Here is a 17560-nt window from a genome sequence, read left to right as displayed (position 1 = left end):
AATGCCGTTTATCGTCATAAATAAAGTAACAATAATGACATTGAAAGAGACGTATTTATATTCCTGGTGATTACACTCATAACCTTCTATGAGTGTGAGTCCCCACGCACATAAGGATGACTTGTTTTTCATTTTAATTTTTTTCATCTGCAGGCCTGATCACATAAACTGATCTCAACAGAGATCACATCAACTGATCTCTTATGTTGGTACAGAGCCACAGGGGAGTAAAATCAGCACAATCCAATGGGCCTGTAGCACAGCAGATCTGAAACAGCACTCCAGTCTGACCACACTCTGAGCAACACGGAACTCAGGAGCTTGTTCTCCCATTTATTGTACAACATTCAGTAAAGAAGCCTGAAAGTGATTTAGAAATCGTTGTTGTATTGCATTCTTAAGCTTGTTCATCTAATTTTCTGCTCAAACCTTGCTTAAAACTGTTCTCTTGGCAGGTTACACAATCCTCACAATTTCAAACTCATAACAGGCAATGTGCCTCTGGAGCTAGTATGAAGCTGAAAAAGACTTACCTGGTGTCGTAAGAAATTGAACTGTTGAGTATTCCATTATACACATCTCAGTCCAGATAGAAATAGCCTGTTATAACTTCCTGTTACAAAGCACAGAGGCACACAAGGAAGGTCTGCTGTTGCTTTAAGCATGGAAAGATGTTCCACTCAGCTCCAAGAGATGAGCACAAGGCCAACAGGCATACTCCTAGCTCACATTCCTACTACTGGACAGCAGCAGTGCAGCTCTTCTTGCTTTAAGAGTAGCTATTTTTCATAATTTAAGTTTGTGTTGAGAATTCCTGGATTTGAATGTGTTTTAGTAAATTATTTTGTGATTTTTTTTCCTGTCAGTGAGATAGTCAAGCCTCTTGAAGATAGAATAACTAAAAGCCATCAATACCTCTTTATCTCATCACACACATGCACATGTACATACTTAAATGGAGAATGTGCTTTTATAGCAGAAATCGAATTGTTTAGAGATTTGCACATATTAAGCCTCATTCCTTTTCTATTTCTTCACAAATAAATGGAATCCAAATTCCTGCAAAGCAACCCTTCCATTCGCACAGTCACAGCCTTTGCCTCCTCCCACAGCCAATAAAAGACGCGGACAAAGCTGCAGGTTGTTAGTCATAGTCCAGGTCTTGCAACAGCAAATCAGAAAACTATCAGCAGCACTTTCTGTCAAAACAGATATTGTTATCAATTATTTTTCAAGCTCATTATAAAGTACTTCTTCTTCATTCTGTATTTCTTAACCTACCAGAGCCCAACACAAAGTATACTCACCAGTCATTAACACTATGATAATGGGCAAAGTGGAAACGAACAAAGCTTGTGTCGCTGCCTGAAGAAAAAGCCATAAGAGGACCGAGCCTAAAGCAGAGTTGCTACATGATTAAGGCAGACTCCAAGAAGACAGAGGATGCTGGAGCACTGTTTCGCATCACACAGCCTCTGGAGAGAAGGCAGCCCTGAAGGAACTGGCCCGGAATCAAAGCTAGAGCTCTAGCTTTTGTCCTGGAGCTTTAATCAAAGGTTGGAAGGACAGAGATGTTCTTCTCCCCGACCTGACCTACATTGCCATGCCTCTGCTCCTGCCTCACGCCCCATCCAGCTGCGCTCACTGCCATCACCAGTGCTTCCACCACCTGCACATCAGGCATGCCAGCAAGAGTAATTTACATGCAGTTATGGACGGCATCATACTAAGTGAGATTAATCACTACTTAATTGTATAGAACGTTATTTGTTCTGAGATGCATTCAAAATGAAATGTTTCCACCTGACTGTAGAAAATTGTAATTAATGCGTGTACCATAACACATTGCATTCCGTGCAGTACAATTCCATTATTTGGTGATTTGTGCATGCAACACTTTTCCATTTCTCACACCAATTCTTACATTTTCTTTCTGTTTATACAAAATACCATTTGTTCAAATCCACAATAGGGAAGCAGTGTCACTAATGTCAATCTTGCATGCCACTGTTTGTAATGGAGTGAGCTTGGTTAACTAATTTCCAAAATGTAAAAAATACGAGGAAAAAGTTTTTCAAAACACTAATAATGGAGCTGGTATTCATAGTACACAGTAGAAAAAAGAACATCTCAAGATTCCAGTTTACCTTAGAATACTCTCTAGTAAATAGCAGCTCTCAGCAGACAAAGAAGAGCTATGAAAACTCCTGTACTTCTTCCTCTGTAATTCAAAGGCCAGGCAAACTGTAAGTTTGCTTTCAGCAAGAACAAAGTGGGCACCAGAACCAAAAACTCTTATCACTCCTGACTGCACAGAATCTTGTGGAGACCTTGCTGCCTGATGGAGACATCTGTGTTATATGACCTGACACGTGAAAAAAAGCCTGGACCAAAAGTTCTCTCTCTCTTCATAAAGGGATTAGCATACCTAGGCGTAACATTTTGTGGAGACCAGAGGGGAAGGAGATACAACAGGTTATGTTTGAAAAATAAAATCAAACTTCTAAACTGAAAGGCACTCTCCATTCCAAACCCTTTATCTGAAGGCAAAATATAGTCCACTTCATGGCTTTGTAAAACAAGAAAAATGAGAGGTGCCGGTTTGGAGAGCAGAAGTTATCCTGATAGGTTTATCCTAACTCTTGCAACTGGGATGCAATTTAAAATACACTTCAAAGTAACAAAAGTCCTTTGAGTTGGAATGTCCCCAGGGGCTTACGAAGCCAGCTCACAGTACCATGGCCATTTTGCAGGCACTAGAAGAGTTGAGTACATCCTGTTTCCAAATATACGTCCCACCACAGCCAGGATCCAGCTGCCTGCCCATTCTGCTCCCCTCATGTTTTGATATGACAGCAGAGTGCTTATACTTGAAGCCAATGTGAACTCTGGGAACCAAGCGGACATCAGAGAAGTGGAGGCACTTGTACGAGACACTAGAAAGGCATAAAGGGACAACATTCCTGCTGCAAGTCCTGGGAGAAACTGGCACAAACTTCCCCTGCACCTTTTGTTGCTGCTATCAGCTGGGCATCTCTTCCCCATCTCCAGATTTCCAGGTTCCCTGGATTCCTATCAAATTCCTCTCCCCAAAGTATGCTAGCCAGTAAGTAATTACATGTTATCACAGTATTATCAGCTGGCGTCTCTCTCTCTTTTGGTTTGTTTCTTTATTACTTTGATAAGAAATTCAAATAGTCACTGAAACATGGAGAGCAAGCTAGATTGTGTATGTAAATATTACCGCTCCCAGAAGAATCACAGTGGGAGCTTTATGGTGCTCAAGGCAGATACTCTTCTCCTCAGCTAACTGCAGTCAGTAGGAACGCACTGGCTTTCTCTTAACAGGGTTTCTGTTTTTCGTTTCCTTAATAACAGATTCAGTACTCGGAAATTGGAAACCAACTACTACTTTCAAATGAAGAACTAGAAAATTTTCTAATTTTACTGCATCTCTTGCAAGTTCCTTAATATCTTCTGCACCATGGCCATTGAAGACAAAAGTTCCTTCCACAAATAAAAGTGTTTTTCAATAAAGTCCCTGCTCTGTCAGAACTAATCAGCATTTTGCCAGTGATTTCATTATTATCAGCATTTCATCCAAATACCTGCCCCAGCTGTGGAAGGAAGAGGGAAGAACATCGTATCAGCATAGAAGGCACAGCTGAGACTTCCCTGTACTGAGGTCAACAGACCAGATTTTGAAAGCGCATCATTAAAAAGAACAGAAGTCGTGGTTTTCATTTCATAGTACAACTTGTTTTGAGATCCACACAGAGGCCTTCAGACTTTAGCAATGAAGAGTTTGAAGACATTAAATAAATATCTGATCTTACGTATTATACATCTCAAAAAAACCCCACACTTTTTATGGTGTTGAATTCCAGAGATGCAGAGAATTTCTACACAATTACTCATGATCCATCTACTGCAATCTCAGAACCTTACCGTACTACAACCACTCATCAATGCTTTGAGATGCTGCAAATTGCAACAAACCACTACATTCCAATGCCAGCTTGCTACAGATTAAGCAAAAGCATTCAAGCAAAATTATGTTATCTAGTGAGCTCCATTAACAGTCCAAATAGCTTTGAGGTGCTTACACTGCAGCTGCGACTATGGAATATTTCATTAGAATAAGCGCAAAAGGAAAAAGTTACACTTACTTCAGCAAAACCCCAGTAAAGCTACAAGCACACTCAAAATATGTCAAGTATGGAGAGAGCTATGTGACTTTGAAGTCCATAAAATATACTGCTTACCACTTCAATAGTATTTTCTTCCCCTCTGGACCTGGGGATCTGTCATCACAGGTTCCCGCTTGCAAAGTCCTACTTGAAGTTAACTAATTCAAGTGTACTCAATGAAATACCAGCCTGAGCAAGGGGCTCAGTCTGCATTCAGAGCACACCAGCAGGGCTGGTCTTTGTGGCCTCACCTCCTACGTCCGGAGCAGATCCCAGTGTGATCATTTACCTGGGTGGGTAGCCGGCTACAGCAGACTTCAGAAGACCTGACACCTTCCCTTCCACCCTTTCCTCAGCAGGAGGAAGACAGCACCAGACATTTCATTGCTTTTACACAGAACAGCTTGTCCCTTGCCACAGGGACAGCAAAGCAACAGGCCTGACCCGCTATCCTCAGAGGTTCTCAAGACCGAACTGGAGAAAGTCCTGAGCAATTTCCTGAGCTCAGAGCCTCCTGCCTCCAGCCTGCACTGGGCTTCATGCTGCCTGAGGTGCCTTTCAGCTGCACCATCCATCCCGTGAACACTATCTAAGAAGCTCATTTGTTTGACAAACTTTTGACATCCGCCTTTCCTGGTCTCATTTCAGCTTTCCCCTCTCTCGCAACTCCCTTGAGACCTTGTCTCTTCCTGTATGCCTTGGTTAGCTTCCAAGATGTTCCAGGGCCCAACCTTGCAGTGTATCACAATGCCAACTTCTTGGTTCACAGTGAATCACTCCAATATCCATCTTCATGCTTCCTAAACATTTTGGGTTATGAAGCACAGTAAGTCCCAGGAACTCAAGACCTATCCTCTCACTTAACTGACACACAGGAATGGCTCTGCAGGTCACCATCATGGCCTTGTGGACAATGGCCAACAGTCCCCAAATGCTCACTTGAAAAATACTCACCTAGTTTACTTCTTGCCTTTTGCAGCAAAGGTTTGAAAGGAATGAATTGCTAAGCATCAAAAAGATGAGCAGTGAAGAAAGCACAGAAGCTACCTTTCCTTGCCTTCAAGAAGACAACACTAAATAAGTTTATGCTTAGTTCACAGGAAGATGTACTTTGCAGCAGCAAAAAAAACCAGAAATGCTTTAAAAGCCTGAAATACAAAGAAAGCTGATAACTCACACTGAGGAGAGCTTCCACTTTCCCTCAGATAAGTCATTATTTGAAACCCAGCATAAGGGTAGCTTTTGTTATTTGTGACTATGTTGTAATATAAAGCATGTATGAAAAGCTAACAGCAGTGATGTTTGCAGCCCATATCAACAAGAAACATTACAATCATAGGATGATTCTTTCCTGTAAAGCAAACTAAGACAAATGACTCTCACTTAGTTTTATGAGAAGAAAGATAACAAGTAAGCAACTCTATTGTCCCAAGATGGAGAAGAAGTTGTACAGCCAGAAGAAAGCTATTCCAATTATTAGTTGTGTGAGAATCAGATCTTTTCTGCATCGTGCCCCAGTGTGCTACTCTGTTGCTTGGTCTCCTCCAGCACTCCTTTCCAGGCATCCAATAACCCTTTGGTTTTACTAAATGCAGTACTGAAACCTGCCAGAAAACGAGAGAAAGAGACTGTTCATAAAGTACCAACTGTCCGCTCCCTGCGAACTGGCAGAACTGACTCTGCTTGCATGCTTAGATTAAAATCATTAACAGTGAAACAGTGTACGCAGCCCAGCACTGTTAAACTGAATGCTGCGCGACTGAAGCACTCCAGTGGGGGAAGGCAGCGGAGCAGCCTTGGTTTTGTTTGTTTGTTGGTTGGTTTTGACAAAAAATCTCATTTAGGATATTAACAACAAAGTCTACAGAAGAAAAAAAAAAAAAAAAGCAGCATACAATGTTAACTCTTTGTTAAATTCAGTGCAACTTCTGATCGGATCCCACTTGTTTACCACTGACTACATTCCAGAGCAGTTTTCCATACGGGATTTCTCTTCGTACCCTTTAGTATCTACTAGTTGGTCGTTTAAAGCAGAAAGCGAGGCACACCGGGACAGCCCATTTGCTCTCAAAGCGCTCCGGACCTTTGGAAGTTCGCCAGCAGCAGCACCTACACAACGTCAGCACTTGTTTTTGGCCCCGCACCTAACTCGGGCGCTGCACTCGCTCCCTGCACGTAGCAGCGACCGCTCGCACTCCCCGGGTGCCCCGCGGCCGCAGCCTCACAGGGCACAATGGCCCCATTGATCGGGTTGCTCCGCTCGGCGCCCGCCGGCTCCGGGAGCGCTGCTCCGCGCTCGGCTTCCTCCGGAGCGCGATGCGAGCGGCCGGCGGAGCCGCGCAACTTTCCGACCGCGCGGAGCGGAGCAGGGCGACCGCGAGACACGGGTCGGGCGCGGCAGGTGCCGCGGGGACCCGCGGCGGAGCCGCACTCACCAGAATGCCCATCACGTCGGCCCACAGCTGCGCGAACGCCTCCGAGGGGCCGCTCTCCGCCGGGCCGCCCGGGCCCCGCTCCCCCTCCATCCCGGTCCCGCCGCCGATCAGCGCCGGCTGTCCGCCGCCGGGCCGCCCCGCCCCGCCATGCCGCCGCCCCGCTGCCTGCCGGACCTCAAACTTTCCGCCCGGCACCAGGCGGCCGGCGCTGCCGCCGCGGCGGCCAGGCCCCTCCTCCCGCCCGCCCCCGGACTCGCCCGCCGCGCATGGCCGCTGAGGGGTCCCGCGGCCGGGGGTGCTGCGGGAGGGCCATCCGGGCACACCTGCGGCCGCTGCGTGGGGGGCACTGCCGTGCTCCCGGGGGAAGGAAGCCTGGCAGTGGTTGTACGTGAGGCCACGGCGCTCCTTAGGGAAGGCGCAGAAAGGTTGCCTCCATGCACACCTCCTGTTTCGCGCTACTTCCCCTCCCCCGTATTACAATGAAATTAAATAGTCATTAATTACAGGCAGCTCCCACTTCTTAGCCAACAGTCTCTTGCCCGTGCAGGCACACAGGCGCGTTTGGGATGGCACGTTCAATCGCAGCACCGTGGGGCCCGGGGCTGAGCCCGCAGGCATGCGATGCAGCTCCGGACCTGCCACGGCCCCGTGCCCAGCGAGGGCGGCTCTCTGCCCGAGCCAGCTTTCAGCTCTGGTGTGCATCGTTACGCTTGGAAATTGTTGGCTGCTCTTGAAAAGCTGCCCGTTCGGGCTGGTATTTACTGGAAGCACCTGTCTGCGCAGGGGAAAAAAAAAAGGTTGTGCTATCAGTGGGTGTGCAGCTGTCATGCATTGGCTGAGCATTCAGAGCACTCCCATTTCAGGGTGGCCTGCAGCATCCCCAGTGTCCCTCCAGCTGTGCTCACTCTCCAGCCCAGGAGAACCGGAGCAACAAATGACACCACCTGCTAAAGGGACCAAAATAGTTCTAGAGAAAGCATGAAGGAACAGCGGGGTGCCTACGTGCTCCTCGCTTTCTCTCTGCCTTTCTACTCATGCTCCCTTTCTGCCCTCAAAGCTACCACTGCCTGCTTTGCTGTGTGGAGCAGCCTGCTAGTGCAAAAAGCTCATTGAAATCATAGAATGACTTGAGTTGGAAAGGACATTAAAGATCATTGAGTTCCAACCCCCTGCCATAGGCAGGATTGCCAACCATCAAATCGGGCTGCCCTGGGACCCATCCAGTCTGGCTTTGAACACCTCCAGGGATGGGGCATCCACAGCTTCTCTGGGCTGCCTGTGCCAGTATCTCACCACACTGTGAATGAAGAATTTCTTCCTAACATCTAACCATATTTTAGTTTATAACCATCCCCCCTTGTCTTATCACTACTGGACTGTGTAAAAAGTCAGTCTTCCTTCTGCTTATAAGCTCCCTTTAAGTACTGTAAGGCTGCAATGAGGTGCCCCTGGAGTTTTCTCCAATCTGATCAAGCCCAGCTCCTTCAGCCTTCCTTCATAGGAGAGGTGCTTCTTTGGACCCATTCCAACAGCTCCACATCCTTATTGTTCTGGAGACCCCAGGCCTGAACTCAGTACTCCAGATGGAGCCTCACAAGCTCAGAGTAGAAGGGGACAATCACATCCCTCTTCCTGCAGCCCACGATATAGTTGGCCTTCCAGGCTGCAAACACACACTGCTGGTTCATGTCCAGCTTTTTGTCCATCAGGACCCTCAAGTCCTTCTTTGAAGGATTGCTCTCAATGAATTCTTCTCCTATGCCTCCTTTTCCAGCAGCTGCTGCGCAAAACAAGGATGTAGACTAAGCACTGTGTTCCAACAGCTATTGCTGGAGTTGGGAACAGCGCACATAGAGAAAATCTAAAAGAGAATTATGCCAAGAGAAAGTGCCAAGAAAACCTTTGATAGTGTACACATTAGGATACACATACAGGACATACACAGTGTAATTTGTCATATTACCTACTGGCAATAAGAGATAACAAAAGCCTCCAAATAGAAATAAAATCCCTGCTAATTGATCTTTCAATTGTATGTGCCTAAAAGCCTGTGAAGTATGAGGATAAGGCGTGCCAGTGCAGTCTCTCTGCACTAGCATAACACCAAACTGGTTTAATTAGTTAGTGTAATTTACGTAGTGACTATTTTAGATCCATGCTAAACCACATACAGCAGCAATGCCAGCCTACCTGCAAAGTATCTGAGCAAAGCATACTGTTCATCTCAATATTTAAGTGACTGGGGCACCTCCTGTATACACTGTTCCGCATATGCTATCTCTCTTATATTTTGGAGGCATGTTTTAAAAAAGCAAGCTGCAGCACAATATCTAACAAACCTCATTGTTGTGACTCACAGCAGTGATTAGATCAAAGAGGCACAGTGGGCAGTGTTCCCAATGCCCAGCACCTCCCTGCCAATGGAGGTCATTGCTCCCATGCAGAGATGACTCAACAAGTTGCAGGAGCCAGCCCTGAGTACTGTGCTTCTGAGCCTTGTAGTGCAGGTACAGGAACCGGGTATGAGCCATGGTGATCCCAGAGCTGCTTCCTGAGCCATGAGGTCACTCTTTTTTGTGGAGGCAGCAACTGTCACTAGCACAATGTGATGCATGGCTGTAGCAGTCTTCCCTCGGCCAGTTGACTTCAACATATCTGAGAGTCAGAGCCTTTGATTTTAAAAAGGGAGATGAAGGAAGAAGACCTCTTGCCAAATCGCTTACCTCCGAGAGCAGTTGCTTTAAGAAAGAAGTTCTCTTGAGCCAATCACAACAAATCCATGGCAGGTTACAATAGCTACCATCCTCCATGGCCTTGGAATTACAGCATCTATTGCAATTCATCTTCAGGCATTCATAAGATGCCATTTTCCCCAAGATTCAGTAAGTACTTCTCTGCTCTCCTTCCTTCAGATTGCCCACCCATTTTTGATTTCTCAAAGTTCCTTCATTTCAATGATGCCAGTGTCCTACAGTGATAAATCCAAGTGGCACTTTACAAATCAGCTCCTCCAAAAGCATGAGGTTTCTCAAACAAGCAGGAATCCAGATACATTGAGAGTTTTGAAGCCCTGTTCTGACAGCAGCCCAGGCAGCAGGATTTAGTTTGTTTACAACTACTACTAATTAATTACAGACTTATTCCAGCTTAGTAAGTTAGAATACAGTTTTCATTTCCATTTTTATCTGTAGCTACCCAGACAGTATCACAAGTGCCCACAAAACACCATGTTCAAGAAGCTTGTTGTACTGCATCTATTTACACTACTGGGCAGAAATAAATCCAGTCAGTTGTCTGTGATTTTGTGATTTTTGTCTCCTGCTATCTATCATGCCATCAGCTGTATGTGGGCGTGTAGGTAATGAGAGTTCCCCGCATCTACACACCAGACAGGATTAGCCAATGCAGAAAGCAGCCTGCTATATCCAAGTCAGATGGACCTGCTACCAGAGGGCTAGACAGAGCAGGACCACTGCTCCAAGGTAAGGCAGTCCTACAGGAACTTGTCTTCTTTTCTCTATTGCAGGCTTAGGGAAATAGCACGGCTGGGTGAAGGCTATCTTTGTCAACCCTTATTCATGAGTGTAAGCCTTGAGAACAAACCTCTGTGCCCTTCAGAAGAAGGATCAGCATCTTCCTGTCCCAAAGCAACATGCACCACCTCACCACAGTGTCACAAAGCATGACACAATGGTTTCAGCAACGCAAAATATCTATCAACACAAACCAGAAAAGATGGCATGCATCTGTAGCAAATGATCATGACTGCTGGCAGTCACGTAAAAGACTTTTAATCCAGGAAATCTACACCACAAACAACCTTGCTATCAATTACAAACTACTTGGAAGAGGCCAGGAGGGACCAGGCTGCCCTGGGAAGTGGGTCATGCCCTATGGCGCAATGGTCACTGGGCTTTGTGGGTGCCTGGAGATGGCCTGGCGGCAGTGACTTCCTGCTCAGAGGCCTCACAATTAGCTCTGTGTGCACAAATAAAACACCGGCTTCTCAGCACCATCACCCTGCCTAGTATATCGGGTCTAAATAGGAACATCAAAGCTTCAGAGAAATAAACAAACAGTTTTCTGCACAGAGCATAGGAGCAGGGAAAGGAAGAAATTCCAGCTAGTCCCTACAGGTGACCCACAAAAGCCATGGAACTGCCTTAACTCAAGCTAATTACAATGCAACACACTATTAGCAGTGACTGTATCTCCTTCCAGACCCTTCCCTATTCACCCATGGCAGAGTTCATCAAATTGAAACACGTAGAGTTTCGCATCACAGCCTTTAATTTGAACTACTACCCTTACCAGCTGCACACTCCATCCCATAAATGCATAGGATCCACATTATAACACGTTTTTTGCTTGTTTGTTTTTTTAATCTTCTTGTCTCCCATCACAGCAGGCATGCTGGTAGCCCTTCCAGAAGGACTCTGCTCTAGGGCAGGACAGGTCCTGCACACCCAGCCATCAGCAAACAAGCCGTTTCTCCACATCAGGTACCCTTGGTATATACAGATGTAAATTATAAGAGTTAGGTCTACTGTGTGCATTTCCATATCTCACTGCTACTTATTCCTATGTTCTTGAAATGGTTAAGTTTCAGCATTTTCTGCCAGTCAGGAAATGGTAGAAAATATACCCAATTTAAAATGCAGTGCTTTAGTACAGAAAGTATTTAGATTAGCTACTCTTTGCTGTGCAGTTGGAAACCACCATTTCACTTCAGAGGTGAGCGAGCAGCTCCCCATGTATTGGCCCCTGATGACTTGGAGCATCATGCCATGCAGCTGGAGGAATGGGCTGATATAACCAACACAAACCAGATGAAGTTCAGGCTGTATATTGCTATCAGTAGAAAGCAGTTACGAACAATGAGTTACTTCATTCTGATCAAAGTCAGAGCTCTCCACGTCACACCAGGCCCACCATTCCCCTGGACATCCAAACCCTACTAGGTTAAAAAAATAAGAAGAAAGAGATGCACACCCAGGGAAGTCATTCCAGCAGTCCTAGCACTTAGGGCTGATACCGCACTCTGTAGATACATGAATACAGCTCAGCATGGCAGGCTTCAAAAACAGTGGGTGTGACTCTGAATGACAACTCATAAGGAAAAGAAATCTAAGCCTAGTGCTCAGCAACCACTACAGTCCTTCTGGAAAGGTACCTCCTGAGTCACAGGGAAACGGAAGGGCTCACATCCTCTATTCCTGCACACAGAGGTGCTCCACAAAGGCCTCACATCCTGCCTGACTGCCTTCCGCTGCACAGGGCGCAGTGTTACTTTGAGGCATAGTGCTCACCCCAGGGACCCTAATTGCTCCTGCCTCAAGCTCAGCTTGCCGCTCCAAAGCCACCCACAGATCAGTTCTCCATCCACCTCCCTTTATGCTGAGTGCTGTCTGGACAATTCCCAAAATATACCAGGACTCTTGCATTTCTTATCAGTTACTTCTGCCTTCTCCACCAAAACCCAGCATTCACCCTTTTCAAGCGGCATAGCAAAGACACCTTTGATACTTTGGAGATTACTTCCTGTCACCATTTATACAGCATTCATTTTCTACTAGTATTTTTGCAGCACTTTTTACAAAAAGTTCTATAAGGCCTAATTAACTTTTCAGACAGCAGTTCAGCATCCTTTGGGATGTCTGGGGGCTGTCTCTAAACTGTAATTCACAGGAGCTTGCCCAACTTCTGGCAGTATTTTGTAAGCATCTACTACAAAAGATGCATACAATTTTTATTTTTTTTTTCCCCCTGTAAGAGACTTACAAAATCCACACAGACAAAACTATTTAGCTCTGCGTCCTTTGGCTGCTCTTATCTCAAATTACTTTAGAATTAGGGAAATAAAAGAAAAGGAGAAAAAGCAAGCCTCAGAACTGGGAATAAGGGCTAGGCTCTCCTTTTTCCAAACATGGTGTCCTTTGACTTCTTCGTTGAAGCTCTTAGCAATCTGCTAATGAAAAGGAACTGATGACCTCATGCTAAAGCACATGATAAAACCAAGAATAAGGTACAAGCTAGTGGTGTGGGCTAGCTGTGCATTTCAGAGATGCTCAGTGCTAACCCAAGTAGCATGCTAGGGCAGCTGTGGCAAGGTGAGAGGAGTGTGCAGACGCCGGCCTGCTGTGGGACTGTCTCCTTGGGACCAGCTCAGATTGCTGAGGTGAGAATGGATACACCTCCAAGAGGCTTAGTGCCTCTCCCTTTCAAAGGGAAAATAATCTTTCCTCAGAGTAATACGTTTTTCAGGAAGTGTTCTTCCTGAAAAACAAAACCCACTAACATCTGCTAAAAAGGGACTTAATTATGAAATGCAAATACAGATCTTAAGGAAAAAAAAAGATGTATCTGCTTCTTAACAGGAAAGAGATAAAAATGTACAGAGCTGCCCTTGGCAAAACGTTGCATCAAAGTCAACATGACACAAATGTGCCAATAGCAGAGACTTGCAATAAAAGAAAAAAGATTGTTTATTTTTTCTTTCAGAACAGATCACTTCCACCAAAAAGTCCTCCAGCATGTGCCTCCCACACACTTCACTGAGCACCCATTCTCCTATTTACTAGCTAAATACTGTCCCAAACTTAACAAACCACAAACAATTTACTTAATTGCTTCTTTGAGGGCTAGCCCAGCACCCCTCTGAAGAAGCAGCAGCACACCCCACCAAAAGCCAGACTCACACTCCCACAGGGACTCATCACTGCGCTCAGACTTTGTACTTTTTAAGCCTAACTGCCAGGTCACACAGATATATCATCAGTGAAAGAGTAGGAGAACTTACTTAATACAGAAACAACAACAAAAAAGACAACACACACACAAAAAATCTTCCTGATGATCTCAGCCAGCCACAGATAAAAATAGGCTGGTAGCCTGTGCAGTTATTTGATACTTGTGCACAGATAGTGTCAGTCTAGGGTTGATTCTCCCTACCAAACACGCTCACTTCAACCTCTTCTTTCAAGGACTGCTAGAACAGCTCTATTGTCAGAATTTCTCTCACTGCCATCCCTAAAAACAGCTCACGTACATGTTATCAGTCTCTGACAAATGCAAAGCACTCAGTCTTTTCTCATTTTCTAAACAGCTCTCCCATCTTTCCTTTTAAATGCTTTCCTGCTGGAGCTCCTGCATACAGGATCTGAGCAAAACATGGGTGTTCTCCTATCTCGGAGTTGTACCCTTAGGTTCATTGGCCTGTGCACCACCCAGGGAGCCCAGACACCTAAATTAAGAGATAATTTATGGGAAAGCAAACAGCAGCTGGCTAGTGAGCAGCAGGCAACCAGTTGTATTACCAGTTGCAGTTTCTGTTGTAATAACAAGTATTCAAAAATTTGCAGATGTCAGGAAAATTATGCTTTCATTTAAATATAATGGAATTTTTAAAGTAACACTTGTGGAGTGCCTTAGCTTCAATTGTCTGAGTCATCACGGTGCACTTTTTAATACTTCTATTGGGAAATAAAAGCTGGATTTTACATTTACATTATTAAAATAACAGCAACAAATTGAGGGTTTCACATCACCTGGGTCCAGGTGGTAGTTTGTTAAATAAAACACCAAGCTGGTGAGGAAGTCAGGAGCATTCACAAGACTGTGACAATGAGGTCAAGATGATAAGTATTTGTTTCAGCTGTGGCTGTAAACACGGGCAGGGGCCTAATCCCCAGAGCCTATGCTCTTCTGACACAGCCTTTCTCTTCACTGCCTTGTGAGCTGAGCTGTACAGTCATTCAGGCCTCTCTCTCCCAAAATCAGTGTGAAATTGCAATGGAAAAATAAACTAAAACCTGTCCTGTGCTGTGCTCACTAACAAGAATTAGCAAAGAAGTAGAGAATCATATCTGACCTAGACGTTTTGTCTTCCCTCTACTGTAAATGAGGCACCAAATATTTCACTTTGTAAATTTTCATGAAATTTCATGACTAAAGAAAGAAAAGAGACATCTCTTACACACAGACACACCCGAAGTTCTCTGCATTTTACCTCTGTATATACACGGAAGGGACACAGGACACTCATTATTTCTGTACCACACCAAGGCAGAGAAGTGGAGGGGGAGTAATTCCAGAGAGCAGCTGCTTCCATTTAGGGCAGCCCAGCTGGGAGGCAGAGGTGCCTGTCAAACTAATTAAAGTCAAGAGAAGCTGTCCATCTGAAACTGCAGCTTTTAAGCTATGGCCAACCCACTTCCAAAATGTAATTAAGGAGAAAAAAAAGAAAAAAAAAAAAAAAAACGAGAGAGATAGAAAGACAAGTGAAAACAGGCGAAGGCATTGCTGAAAACGTACCTCCAAGCTATTCTCTCAATAAATATTTTGGGAAGTTTGTGAACAGAAAGATTATTGTTTCTGTGGTGGTGCGAGTGGGAGGAATTTACCCTCCACAACTCAAGCAACTGCATGGATGATGATACAACAGCCCTCGAGGGCAATGAGCTAGTTACATTGGCTCCGTGCTGATGAAGTTTTACAAGGAAGTCATTTTATTTAAGTACATCTGGAGTAGGCTGGTATCGCTAGTTCTCAGAAAAAATGAATCTTCATTTGCAAGGGTTTGATAATTAGGCAATTCTGCTTGAAGATGGCCAAAGATACTCCTGCAGTTCAGTTCAGGCAAGGGCAAATCATGCCTAGCAAAAATTAATTTGTAATTTGGATTTTTAGAAGTTATTGATGCACTTAATCCCAGAATTGCATCACACGTTCCTTCTCACTTCTGCTGGACGATGTAATTTATGAAAACAGATTTAAACAAACAGCCATCCCTTGGCTAGATGAATGCTAAAGGGTCTGAAGAGGATGCAGTGATTATCTGTAAGCATGAGGGTGTGTAAACACCAAGGGGAAGATTAGTCTGCTGAAGAAATCTCAGGAGGGTGTAACTCAGGGCAGTGAGATAAAAGTATGTGTTTTTAGGCCCTGAAACGTTGGCTCCTAAAACGATGACATTATTTGTGTATACAAAAGAAGCTCTGGTCATTTTAGAAATCATCCCTACTTGTCATTGAGGACAAAAATATGTAAAAGTAGACTAAAAGGAATGAAAGAAATTCACTGTTTTTGTGAAGGGAATATGAGAAATAGCACTTGTAGCACACTGTCTTTGGGGCAATTCAGGTGACCTTCTGCAGTCACTGTGTATTATTTACCATCTCCACCACTGATAAGGTAGCAGCAAGGGTAGTGAGCCCAAGAGGCTCTGGGCTAGATACAATCCATGACTTAATTTCACGCGGCTTGCAGCTACATACATGAGTTTGGGTGACTTTAATGAATAATTTTAAGGTTCCTGCTAACTGAGCAATTGCCTAAGAAGACTGAAAAGCCTATGCAGCCCCTAAGTTTCTCATATTTGCTTAAAATTTCTCAGCTAACCTTGATTGCATATGTGACATTTAAGGTATACGTAAGAACGTGATAAGATACCAGCAAAGTATTGGGCCTCATGTAGATGATTTTCTCACCAGCTTTTAATTTCTGTAAATAGAAATTGAAAAGTCCTGCAGATAAAACTGTTTCTTATATGCTTCGTATATGTGATTTCTTAGTGTTATTTATTTTTAATATGTAAATGGCATGAGCAGACATTAAGAGAGGACTGCTTTTTGACTTGTCAGACAAATTCTTTACCACTTAAAAGCATTCTCCAAATGCTGCAATGCCTTTTTATTCCTTCGCATTCTCTAGGTAACATCACACTAACAGACATGGACTTCTCATGTTGGGAAAGAAATGTAATTCTTCTCTTGTATAGTTCCTTAGAACAGCTTTCAGCATATCAAAGATTACTTAAGCTTATGACTTCTGATGCCTGTACAGTTTGTGTTTGTCCACAGTCAGAAAGGAACTGAGACAAGAGATCAGGATCCAGTTGTTTGTAGCACTGCCAACCATACACATTATTATGATATCTGACAAGTTCAAATGCATCCAAAGACTTTGGCAGGACAGAAGCTGTTTTAAAATAATTTAGCACTTACTATTTCCAAGACTGTGTATATGCTGGTAAAAAAAAAAAAAAAAGTTCAACAGATGAACTTTAAGAGTATAAGAAATGACTGTAACAGGCTCTACATGTGACAAAAAATTCATGTTAGTGTCAAGGAACTAAGAAGAATTAGAGGCTACTTAGTGTGCCTGATGGTTTCAAATGAGCTTCATATGCTCACATTTACCCACCAGTACCCTGATATGGCTTTGAGATACAAAGATCTTGGCAGCAGTAACGGCTGCTGCCTCTATCCTGTGTTTTCTCTTTTACACTGTAGTTATGAAAGGGAGAACCCATGAAGTGGAGAGCTTGGGAAGGCTGAGGGAGGGCTAGAACATCAAAGGAAAGACACACGTTCTATAAAGTTTTTTCTATCCTACTTTCTTGTAAGAGTTTAAAAAATCCAAATGGATTTGTCAAGAATAAATTGTGTCAAATCAATCTTATTTCCTTCCTTGGAAGATAATTGGTACTGGATGAGAAGTAGCAGCAGCTGAAATACATATTGAATTTAATGAGGTTTCTACTTTATTCAACCCAATCAGCCAATACCATTATAAAGTCATACACAATTGGTTGAAAACACAATTTCAGAGATTAGTTTCCAGTAGTCTGAGGCCAAAGTGAAAGAATATATTGAGTGGAGTTTTGTGGGGGATCTGTTCTTCAGTATTTTAATTAACAGCTTGGCTAGTACATGCTCACTAAATTTACAGACAACAGAAAGCTCAGAGAGCTCGAAAATCACCGTGGAACATGAATCAAACATTTCATCTTATTGTGGAGCAGCGTTTCACAGTAGGCCATGCCCAGTGCACCCTGGCTCTGCTCACCAGCTGCTGTGCTGGGTCACGCTTACACCCAGTACACACTGGGCATCAAGGCAGACACGGGCTAATGGAAGGAAATGTAAAGGACAG

General features: G+C 44.2%; 1 protein-coding gene across 4 annotated transcripts in view; it reads right to left on the bottom strand.

The window, feature by feature from the left end:
• SASH1 (SAM and SH3 domain containing 1) overlaps positions 1 to 17560 on the bottom strand; it is a 516773-nt gene that overhangs the window by 114716 nt on the left and 384497 nt on the right. The window lies entirely within an intron of this gene.

The sequence above is a fragment of the Meleagris gallopavo genome, chromosome 2, assembly GCF_905368555.1.
Source record: "Meleagris gallopavo chromosome 2, MGAL_WU_HG_1.1, whole genome shotgun sequence".
In the NCBI taxonomy this organism is placed as follows: domain Eukaryota; kingdom Metazoa; phylum Chordata; class Aves; order Galliformes; family Phasianidae; genus Meleagris; species Meleagris gallopavo.
Note: the sequence above shows the minus strand (reverse complement) of the source record. Positions and strands in the feature narration are given on the sequence as shown.